Source organism: Panthera leo, chromosome B3 (assembly GCF_018350215.1).
Source record: "Panthera leo isolate Ple1 chromosome B3, P.leo_Ple1_pat1.1, whole genome shotgun sequence".
Lineage (NCBI taxonomy): Eukaryota > Metazoa > Chordata > Mammalia > Carnivora > Felidae > Panthera > Panthera leo.
The window spans coordinates 129,595,729-129,607,586 of record NC_056684.1 but is presented as its reverse complement, the minus strand read 5'-3'; the positions used below and the strand labels follow the sequence as shown (position 1 = coordinate 129,607,586).

The 11,858-nt window shown below is 35.6% G+C and overlaps 1 pseudogene; it reads right to left on the bottom strand.

Moving 5' to 3' along the window:
• Window positions 1–540: 540 nt before the first annotated feature.
• Window positions 541–9,027, bottom strand: LOC122222668 (annotated as a pseudogene).
• Between the last annotated feature and the right edge of the window lie 2,831 nt (window positions 9,028–11,858).

Below are 11,858 nucleotides of genomic sequence, written 5' to 3'. Positions count from 1 at the left end.
TCTTGGTATTTACCAAGTAAGTATCTCACACAGGTAAAAAGAATGAAGACTTTCAGCTCATTTTAACCCCACTTTTGGTATTACTGGATTCAATTTGCTAATATTTTATTAGATTTGTGAAATAATATATATTAGAGAAATTGATCTATAGTTTTTCTTTTAATGTCCTTGATAAGGTTTGATATAAAGATTATCCTCACTTCAAAAAAAAGGATCTAAGAATGATTTTATCTTTATTAAATAGAAGATTTTGTATTTTTCCCTTTCTTAAATATTTTGAAAGATTTGCTAGTGAAATCATCTAAATCGGGAGATTATTGTGAGATTATTAAAATAATGAATGTAATGTTCTGAAAAGAAAAACAATGCTATTGAGATTTGTCTATTTCTCCTTTTAGTACTGTTAAGTTATATTTTCCTCAAATTGCAGCATCTAAATTGTCAGACTAATATACAGTTTCAATTTTATTTATTTATTTATTTGTTTATTTATTTTCACCAATAGGATTTTTTTATCTGTCACCATTAAATGTCTGAATTTCACACAGATTCTTGGGCTGGTGGCTCAGACCCATCAGCTTGTTCAGTTTTAGCACTGGTCTCATCTCTAGTCGCTTTTCCAGAACTACTACCTTTACCAGAAAGGTCCATAAGCTTTCCCAGTTCAAACCTGGGCTTCTCCAGCATTTTTACTTTTCTAGCAAAGATATCATGGAGTGGATAAGTAGATTTATAAGCTTTTCCTATGTCTCTTTTTTTTTTTTTAATTTTTTTTTTTAACGTTTATTTATTTTTTTGAGACAGAGAGAGACAGAGCATGAACAGGGGAGGAGAAGAGAGAGAGGGAGACACAGAATCTGAAACAGGCTCCAGGCTCTGAGCTGTCAGCACAGAGCCCGACGCGGGGCTCTAACCCACTGACCGTGAGATCATGACCTGAGCCTTGTCCGACCTAAGTCGGACGCTTAACCGACCAAGCCACCCAGGCGCCCCTCCTATGTCTCTTTTTGATGCTGTCTGATGCTGATTGACTTTTTTTTTTTAAGTCATTTGCACCTCTCAGGTCATGATATGCATTATCTTTTTTCGAAATTTGGTGGACCAGTTGGAACTGAGCATAAGAAGTCTTACAAATCTGATTGTTGCATTTTTTTAGTAAAATCAACACAAAACACACAAGGCAAATAACCATCGGTAGTCTTAACATCAACATGAGCTTTAATCAAGGTCTACCATTTTTGACCATGGAACACGTTTTGTCAGGGTTAAAACGCATGCCATGAAAATTAGTCAGACAGTTTTTGCCCTGTACATCCTCAGCAATTTGCTTGATTTTTCTAAGTGTAACTTCATCATTCTGCAGATCAGCAAGGCTCACCTCCAAAACACTACCATTGAGGCCATCAGATTCAATTTTGCTTCCTTGAGCTCTCACGACTTGTGTTTTTCCAATATTTCTTACATTGAACATAGCTGGTGCTTTCACATCATACCAATCTTTCTTAGAAAATGGATCAACTACTCTCTTCTGGGCTCCCTTTTGCCAACTTTCATTAGGCCCTTGCTCTGGTGGAACATATATTCTTTACATTTCTAATGTCTTTAACATCTGAATATCTTCAAGCTCTATCTTTAATATCTTATATATTTTTAAAGTTTATTTATTTATTTTGACAGAGATAAAGAGACATAGAGCACATGCACAAGCAGGGGAGAGGCAGAGAGAGGAGAGAGAGAATCCCAAGCAGGCTCCACACTGTCAGTGCAGAGCCAGACGTGGGGCTTGATTCCACAACCCTGGGATCATGACCTGAGTCGCAATGAAGAATCATATGCTTAACCAACTATGCCAGCCAAGCATAATATCTTTCTCATATCTTTCTGATAGTATAGATTTATCACTTTTCCCCCTTAATTAGTCTTACTAAATTCTTATTTATTTTGTTATGTTTTCCAAAAATTAAATTTTACTTTATTGGTTTCCTTTACAAATAGAGGGAAAGATGCTTACTTTATAATTTAATGCATTTTCTTTTATATTTACTTTTTCTTTCTATTTTCTTTGACCATCTTAACTTTAAGCTGGTGCAGTCTGCCTTTCACCCTCTCTCCCAAATACTTCACAAAAATAAGTCTTGTCAAATTTAGCAAGACCACCACATTCCTATCTCCATACGAAATTTTTCAAGAATGTTGGAAATAGGTTGTTGATCATCATGTCACAATTAAATATATAATATAGTGACTTAGAATATAGCCTCTGGAGGCAAAATTTCTGGGTTTGAATTCTTGCTCTGCTATATGACCTTACGTAAATTACTTTACCTCTCTGTGTATAGTTTTCTTTATCATTAAAATCAATATTCCAAACGTAATATGGGATTGAGTTGATACATGTAAAGTTCTTAAAACAAGCCTGGCACATATTTAAATTCTTAATGTATGTTTGCTATCATTATTATATCCTCATGTTTGTTTTCATCTAAGCAGTTGTGAAAATTACAGTGCATATCCATTTCCAAAACTTGGTCACTCTCAACAGGTGGTTTTCAAACTTTCATTTATGTCTGAATCATCTGGGTTGATTTCTAATATGTTTTGGGTCCTAAACAAAATATTTTAATTTAATAACTCTGGGTAAGATTCAAAAATCATTTTTCCAATAATTACTCCAAAGTTCTCGTGTAGGTGGTTTACAGAGTACATTTTAAAATCCTTGCTGATGATGATTATCTCCTTGACCAAACCTTAGTCAGATTTTTTTCTACTATGCCTCCATCTTGGCCTATAAAGACCTGAGCAAACATTACTATAGTTTGTAACAGCTCAAGTCAGTACCCTTAGGATGTCTCTAGACCCTCTTCAAGTACCTGCTTGAGCAAACTCAAGGCTGCCAAAAGAATTTACTCTGTTGCTGCCAATGTCTGAGGATAGGGCCCCTGTTTCCCAGTCTCTGTGCAAAGGGAGAGGCTTACATTTGGTAAGTGCCAGTTAGAAAACTCAGATGGGTTTCACTTGGACCACCTCCCTCTGCTTTTTGTGAGTTTTCACTTCCCTGACTGCTGGAGCCCCTGAAATTTCCACTCCCTCCTCTCTATTCTCTTTTCAAACATCCCATCACCTCTGAACAAATAGAATGGAGCTCAGCACTTGCCCCTACAATCCGTAGTTACTGAATAAAATCTGTTCTCCTTGAAATTAACGTATGGTGGTGTTTATCTTTGACACTGTCCTACAACTAGCATTACTTTAATGTAATTTTGAAATAAATCAAATGATGTAAGACTCTCAAATTTTATGCGTTTCTTTTTGTTTGGTCCTGCTACTAGGTAACTATGTGCTTTATAAACCTCCCTGGTGGGGCGCCTGGGTGGCTCAGTAGGTTCAACGTGGGACTCTTGATTTTGGCTCAGATCATGATCTCTTGGTTTTGTGAGTTGAAGCCATGCGTTAGGCTCTACATTGACAGCATGGAGCCTGCTTGGGATTCTCTCCCTCTCTCCCTCTATGGCTACCCCTCCCCCCACTCACTCTCTGTCTCTCTTAAAATAAATAAATAAGCCTAAAGAATAAAATAAACCAACCAGGTGATTGTTACTGGACAAAAAATTTAAACCCATAAAATCTAACTGTGGCCTTGTTCTTTTTTACCATTAATGTGAAGAGTTTAATTTTGAACTCATTTTTGTTCAATTTGTCTTATAAGTCCATCCTTATACCAGGACCATGCTGCCTTGCTTCGTGTAGATTTATAGCAAGTTTTGAAATTGGAAAATGTTAAGTGTTTGACATTATTCTCCTGTCAAGTAGTTTTGGCTACTCTGGGTCCCTTGCATTTCCCTATAAACTTTAAAATATTTTTGAATGTTTTTATTTATTTTTGAGACAGACAGAGCATGAGCAGGGGAGGGGCAGAGAGAGAGGGAGACACAGAATCTGAAGCAGGCTCCAGGATCTGAGCTGTTAGCACAAAGCCCGACTCTGGGCTCGAACTCACACTGTAAGATCATGACCTGAGCCAAAGGCGGACACTCAACTGACTAAGCTACCCAGGCACCCCTCCCTATAAACTTTAAAAACAACTTGTCAATTTCCACCAACACAAAGGCCTGCTGGGGTTTTGAAAGTGACTTAATTATATCTATAGATCAATTCGTGACAAATTGCCATCTTAATGCATTTAGTCTTCTGATGCATGGACATGGAATGCCTCTCCATTTATTTAAATCTTCCTTCTCGCAGAGGCATTTTGTAATTTTCAGAACACAAGTCTTGTACTGCTTTTGTTAATGTTACTTCTAAATATTTTATTCATTTTTCATGCAATTGTGAATGGAATTGTTTGTCTTATTTCATTTGCAAATGTTCACTGCTAGTACAGAAATTTAATTAATGTTTCTATATTGATGTTAAATCCTGTGATCTTGATACTGACATTATTTTAAAGCTTTAGTAGTTTTTTGTGATTTATTTGGATTTTCTACATACAGAATCAGGTCATCTGCAAATAAAAAATCTTACCTCTTTCTTTCCAATTTAGATACCATTTATTTATTTATCATTTTCTTCTGTTTTTCTGTTTTATTTCACTACCTATACACCTTCAATGCATGCAGTGTTGAATAAAAGTGTTGAGAGCAGGCATCCTTGCTTTTTTCCTGATCTTAAGAGGGAAGCATTTGGTATTTTACCATTTTAAACTAAAATTTTCACTTTAGCAGTGAAACACCAAATGCTTCCCCCTAAAATCAGGAAAAAGCTATAGCTTTTTTAGCTATAGGACTTTTATAGAGACTCTTTATCAGTTTTAGGAAGTTCTCTTCTATTCCTAATTTGTTGAAAATCACCGTCCATGGATAAAAGATTTTTCAAAATGTATTTGTGCATTTATCAATATGATCATGAGGTTTGGTACTTTAGTTTATTAATATGGTGCATTACATTAGTTGATTTTGGGATATTTATACCAACCTTCCATTCCTGAGATAAACCTCATGTGGGCATGGCGTGCATACAATCATTTTTGTGTGTGTGGCTGGATTTATTTGCGAATGTGTTCCTGAGGATTTTTACATCCATATTCATGAGATCTATTGGCTAGTACTTTTTTCCCCTATTGATGTCTTTTGATTTTCCTCTGTGGTAGGATTACGATAGCAGTTGCCTCACAAAATGAATTAGGAAAGTATTCCCTCCCTCCTGCTCTACGTTTTCTAAAGAAAAATTTCCATTTCTGTTACTTCTTTCTTTTTCTGGATGAGTTCAGGAGCCATGGTTATTACTTGCTTCATATAATGATTGATTAAATCACCAGTGTAGACATGGGAGCCTGGTCTTTGGGAGAAGATTTTTACTCACTAATTTAATTCTTCATTTGTTACACATCTATTCACATATTCTTTTCTTATTGTTTTTCTTGTTGTTGTTCAGATTTATCCACATTGTCCAATTCGTTGGCAAAATGTTATTCCTAATATTCCCTCTGATCTTTTTAATTTCTGTAAAATCAGTAGTGATAGCCACCCTTTTATTCCTAGTTTTGTTAATTTGTCTATTGTCTTATTTTCTTGCCAACTCTAAAAAATTTTTGACAGGTTTGTTGATTTCTTTCAATAAAATTTTGGGGATTCACTTTTATGTTATTTTTTTTGTATTTGGTATCATTTATTTCTTTTCTAATCTTATTTCCTTCTTTTTGTTTGTGTTGGGCTTAATTTGTTCTTTTATTTTCTAGCTTTGTAAAATGAACTCACAGGTTATTGCTCTGAAATATTCCTTTTCTAATGTAGGCATCTCTGTTATAAACTTTTATGTAAGCCCTGTTTTAGATACATGCCGTTAATGTTTATATATTGTGTTTTCATTTTGTTCAACTCAAAATATCTTCTGATTTCCTTTGTGATTTATTCTTGAATTCATTGTTTGTTTAGAAGTATGCTAGTTAAATTCCAAATATTTTTGAATTTCTCAAGTTCTCCTTTTTTTGATTTCTAATGTAATTCCATGGGGATCAAAGAACATATGTTGTAGGAATCCAATTATTCTAAATTTATTGAGAATTCCTATGACCCAGAACTTAGCCTTTCCTGGAGAATGTTCCATATACTTTTTTTTCTGCTGCTATTGGATAGTGTGTTCTATAAATGTCCATTTGCTCATCTTCATCAGTAATGTCTTTTATGGTCTTATGTCTCGAGTCCTTAAGAGTCTTGCTGATTTTCACTCTAGCTGAGCAGGCTATTGTTGGGAGTAGGGCATTGAATTCTCCAAATAATTTTGTTAAATTTCTTATTTCTCCTATACATTGTGTAAATCTGCTTCATGTATTTTTTAATCTTTTGTCAGGTGCATGTGTGTTTGTAATTAACATACCTCCCAAGTGAATTGATGTTTTATAATTAGAAAGTGTCCATATTATATCTAAAAACAAATTTTTCCTAATGTGTTTTTTTTTAATGTTTATTCATGTTTGAGAGGCAGAGAGAGGCAGAGTGTGAGTGGAGGAGGGGCAAAGAGAAAGAGAGACAGAATCTGAAGCAAGCTCTGGGCTCTGAACTGTCAGCACAGAGCTCGATGTGGGGACCCAACTCACCGATGGTGAGATCATGACCTGAGCTGAAGTCCGACAGTTAACTGACTGAGCCTCCCAGATGCCCCTGATTAGTTTTTAATCCATACATGCTTGCTACCATTATTGACATGGCTGGATTTATATTTACTATTTTGCTATTTGTTTCCTGTATGCTTCACCTTCTCTCCATATCTCTCTCTCTCTCTCTCTCTCCCTCTCTCTGTCTCTCTCTTTTACTTCCTTTCTTGGTGTTATGTAGATAATTAATGTTCCATTTAAATTCTTTTCTCGAATTATTTTCTGTATTTTTTTTTCTTAGCTGTTGCTCTAGGAGTTACAGTATACTTCTTAATGGGTCAAAAATTCTAGTTTCTTTACATATCTCATCCTGTTTTGTTAGCAGCTAGACTTTAAAAATTTTTCTTTTAGTGTTTATTTATTTTTGAAAGAGAGAGAGAGAGAGTGGGGGAGGGGCAGAGAGAGAGGGAGACACAGAATCTGAAATCTCTGAGCTGTCAGCACAGAGCCCAACCAGGGCTCGAACTCATAGACCATGAGATCATGACCTGATCCAAATTCAGACGCTCAACCGACTGAGCCTCCCAGGAACCCCAAAAGCTGGACTTGCAGAATTACACTGCAGTAATATTGCAACAACTCTAGACTCTGAGTCCCATCAAGATTGATATTTTCTCCTGTTTTCATGTTTGTTTATTTGGACTAATTTGTGGCCATGTCTCTGCTCAGTTACTTGTTTCTGTTTTTGTCTTCTTTAATTCTTGTTTTTATTTTTAAGGTCAGCTTCTTTGATGTAGCTTTTGGGTCAACATAGCTTAGTTTTCATCCAGTGCTTGTTCAGAGGTTACGCTCACACACTTTGAAAGAGTAGAACTGTCACATTTTGCCCATAGATCTCTTAAAATTCAGTAGCTCATTAGGGCTCCTCTGCTCTCTTCTAAGTTTGCACACAGTGTTGTGCATGCAGCCTTTCTGGCAGTGAGCCTGCTAGTCCTGAGGCCATGGCTTGCACTCCTAGGTAGAATGTCTGGATGACAGAGCTGGGATGGGTAAGAAGAACACGGCCCTGGACTAAACTCCCACAATCCCTCAAGGTGTTTATGGACGCTCAGTTGAGATCCTTAACGTCATGTTTCTCATTTGTTGTATGCTTTTGGTCAATTTCCAGAGCGCTTAAATGGTTATTTTTGACAATTTGTCCAGTTTTTATCATTGCTTTTTGGAGACAGATTTTGTCATTTTCTTCAATTTGCTGTTCCAGAAGCCTCACGTTGTTCTTTTAAAGCTACTTTAGATTAAGTTTGGTATTTTTTTTTTTCCTCCGATTTTTTTCTTGGAATGAAATACAAGTATTTAAAATTTCTCAATTATATTTGAATCCCAATTGTTATCTACATTGAGGATGACAACGGTGTTTTTTCTTATAATAAAATATATTTAATTTAATCGAATAAAAATATATTTATGGTTTTTTTCTCCTCAAGTACCTTATGTATAGAAACATATCTAAACCCTTTTGACCTAATTTCAAGATGTCTTTACGAATTTATTTTTTTCTGTAAAGGTTCATTTTCCTCTGATGAAAAATGTACAGAGGTGTTTTATATAAACAATATATACAAGAAAATGTTTGTCATACTATTTGAAATATTCTCAAAATTGGAATATCAAGACAGATAGCACAATTCTTAGATGAAAACTGGAAAACATTCACCAGGCTTTTTAATTTTCTGGTGAAAATTCTATCTTAGAAAAATGCCATATGGAGCTGGGGAAAAGTGTGCCTTTAACAATCAAATGCATTAATCAAACATTAATTTTTGCTAACGTGGGTAGAGAGATCGTATTATGATTCTATGGCATATGTTTGATTATACAAACAGGAGTGCAGCACAGTTCTGTCTGAAACTCTATGATTTGTTGACTAAAAGAGAAATTCTCATCATAAAAATCTCAGGAAGTCTTGTAGCTGCTTAATAAAGATTGATGTCACCTTGATGTGGGTGGTGTCACTAAAGCTGATTTATACTATCAATTCTTTCTCAACTTTATTTTTTCTTAAGTAGATTCCTGTACTGTTGTTAGCATATGTAACATTCAGTCTTGTAAGAATTAGAAGCTGGAATGGTTTCAGTAAATGGCTAAGAATTTTACAACTAATAATACTGTTCAAGTTCACTTTTCAAGTTCAATTATGAAGTTATTCAGTCACCCAGTTATTCAGCCATCCAGTTCTTCATGCCATTATTTGATTATGTATAACTTTAAAAAGGATAAATTGAATAAAATTTTATATTTAAATTTAAATATTGAAATACCTGGTACATTTCAAGGCACATAAAATAGGCTGAATCATTCTGGAAGACATTTGTCCCTAAATCTCTGTAAGCCTTTTGAGCTTTTCAGAGACCAGCTTCTTCCTCACCTCCTTTAGCCATGCTTACCCTAAGACTGTCTTTCCATATTGAAACATGCCAGCTTTTATATCATCTCCAGCAGACTTCCTTTTATTTATTAATGTATTTATGTATATCTTTATTTATGTATTTATTTATTTAAAGTTCATTTATTTTGAGAGAGAGAGAGAGAGAGAGAGACAGAGGGAGAGAGACAGAGAGAATCCCAAGCAGGCTCAGTGCTTTCAGCTCAGTGCCTGACACAGGCTCAATCTCAGAAATGGTAAGATCATGACCTGAGCCTAAATCAAGAGTCAGACACTTAGCTGACTAAGCCACCTAGCCACTCTTCCAGTAGATATCTTTTTTTTTTAATTTTTAATGTTTGTTTAATTTTAAGAGAGAGACAGACAGAGTGCGAGCAGGGGAGGGGCAGAGAGAGAGGGAGACACAGAATCCAAAGCAGGCTCCAGGCTTTGAGCTGTCAGCACAGAGCCCAATGCGGGGCTCAAATTCAGGAACCACGAGACCATGACCTGAGCCAAAGTCGGATGCTTAACCAAATGAGCCACCCAGGTGCCCCCCTTCCAGTAGACTTCTTAACTAACCTGTCAGTATTGTGAATAACAGTTCACAGTTGTTTTAGAAATGAGAATTTCAGCCTCAAAATTTATTTATTCAAGGATGAAACTGGTTAATGGGACTTCTTATGTAAAGTATAATTTTAGATTCTTTCACATATTATGTTCATTTTTTCTCATCTCCTTCCCTGAAATAGATTCTTTACTCGTAGTGCAGAAACTGAGAGACAAGAAGTAAGCTATCTGAGGTCTGATAAATTTTCTAATTCATGCTTATCTGATTGCCAAACTCACATTCTCCCTAAGTTCATGTTGCATAATAAGTATTAGCTGAGTACTTATTATGCCCAAGTTTGTATACCAGGCTTTTTAGGTTTCTTTGTAGAGATTTCTTACTCAAATCTCTTATTCAATAAGAAACAAAAGTTCAGATAAAAAATGATTTGAACCTGTTTTTCTGCTTATTCCAACATCACACATTTATAAAACATTCTCTGGAGCCTTATTGCTTCCCAGAAAAATACATACCAAATACTGACCTATCATTATTTACTCAGAAAAAATGAATCCAGCTTATTTCCCTTAAGTACTGAGTGTGGGCAGTGACGTACCAGCTTCACGAGATTTTATTCTAACACTTAGATTACAACGATGGTAACAATTTTTTCATAGTTTTTCTGTATATGGGTAGAACTCTGGGCATTCGTCCTGGATTTAAAATTTACTAGAATTTCTATTTTTAGGCTTAGTAAAAAAATCACCTTAAAATAAATCCACTTCCATTTTGAATAACAAAGCCAAAGACTTATATTCCAGCTTTACAATAAAATGTGGATTTCCCTTTAACATCTTGCATTTTAAAAAGCTGAATAAGATGACACTTAGAAAGACATTCCAGCCAGCTAATTAGTTCATGGGGGAAAGTTCAACACTAGAACAGTCTTTGGATGTACTGTATTTTTATTTGATTATGACCAGGATTCATTTTCATTTAATTTGCCAATATGCCTCTCAGTGTTTTATTCTTAGGTAAACAAGTGACTGTAGACATGTTGAGTCAATTACTCCTATTTTGTTCCTAAATTGGCATTAATATAGTAGCCGGATGGAAATGGTCTCATGCTTGCTGACACATTATTAATGACCAGTGAGGCAAAAAATATTGCCGTAGCTATATTTATTTGTCTCTATGCTTGAGACCGATGGGCTTGATCAGTCTCATGTTGCATGTTGTTTTTCCTTTTTGGAACCCACTGTCAGCATCCTTTTACTGATAGCAAAGTCAGCTTCACATCTCCCAGCTCTATTGGAGGCTGAGTCAGGGCACAGATAAAACACTTTTTAATGCCTTTGCTTCCGTTTCGGATTTCCACTAACAATGCTTCATACTTTGGGACAACATTCTAACTACAGCACACTGTAACTTTTTTTTTTTTTTTTTGATTGGATATATTCCATCAACAGGCCATATCACATCTTCATGAAACTTAATGGTCAAGTACCTGATGATCACCTAAAATAGCCTTAAAAGCTTAAGACTAAAATTTCAGTATTGAAGTTAAGACTCAAGCTCTGTGGCTATAAGATCTGAGATTTAGTCACAACTGTTCCACTTCATCAATGAGTTAACTTGGGCACATTACTGAATTAATTAGGCACATTGCTTAAACTTTATCTAAGATTTTTCATCTCTAAAATGAGGGTGGTTGAGTACCAAATGAGATGTCAGTCTATATCATCAAATCAAGCTGCATGTTCCCTCTACTTGAACCTAATCCTTTGCTTACAGTAATCAGAATCTTATCTGGTTCTCAGCTTCAAGCTCTTACTACAACACATTGCCCCTTTACTCAAGTAGCATTTGGAGTCTATGCCTCATTTTCACATATTTTCCTCCTGGGAGTGTGATCCTATGTTGCCTGCCCTGTATTACTAAAGATTCCAGTTCTGGGTGCTGTTCCTAAGAGTGTTGCATGCAAATCAGTATTGCTGAGTGTGCTACCTAGGGCAGCCCCCACCTCTGTTTAGATCCTCCCAAGTCTTTCACAACCACCATCTACCTATTCATGTATATTTATTATCATCTATATTTATTACTGGCTTTGTGGATCCTTAAAAGCAGAATGTACATTTCAAGACACTTACCAATTAAAGCATCTCTTGTCAATCCTTTCTTTTTTTTATATTAAATATAATTTATTGTCAAATTGGTTTCCATACAACACCCAGTGCTCATCCCAAAGGGTGTCCTCCTCGATGACCATCACCCACTTTCCCCTCTCCCCCACCCTC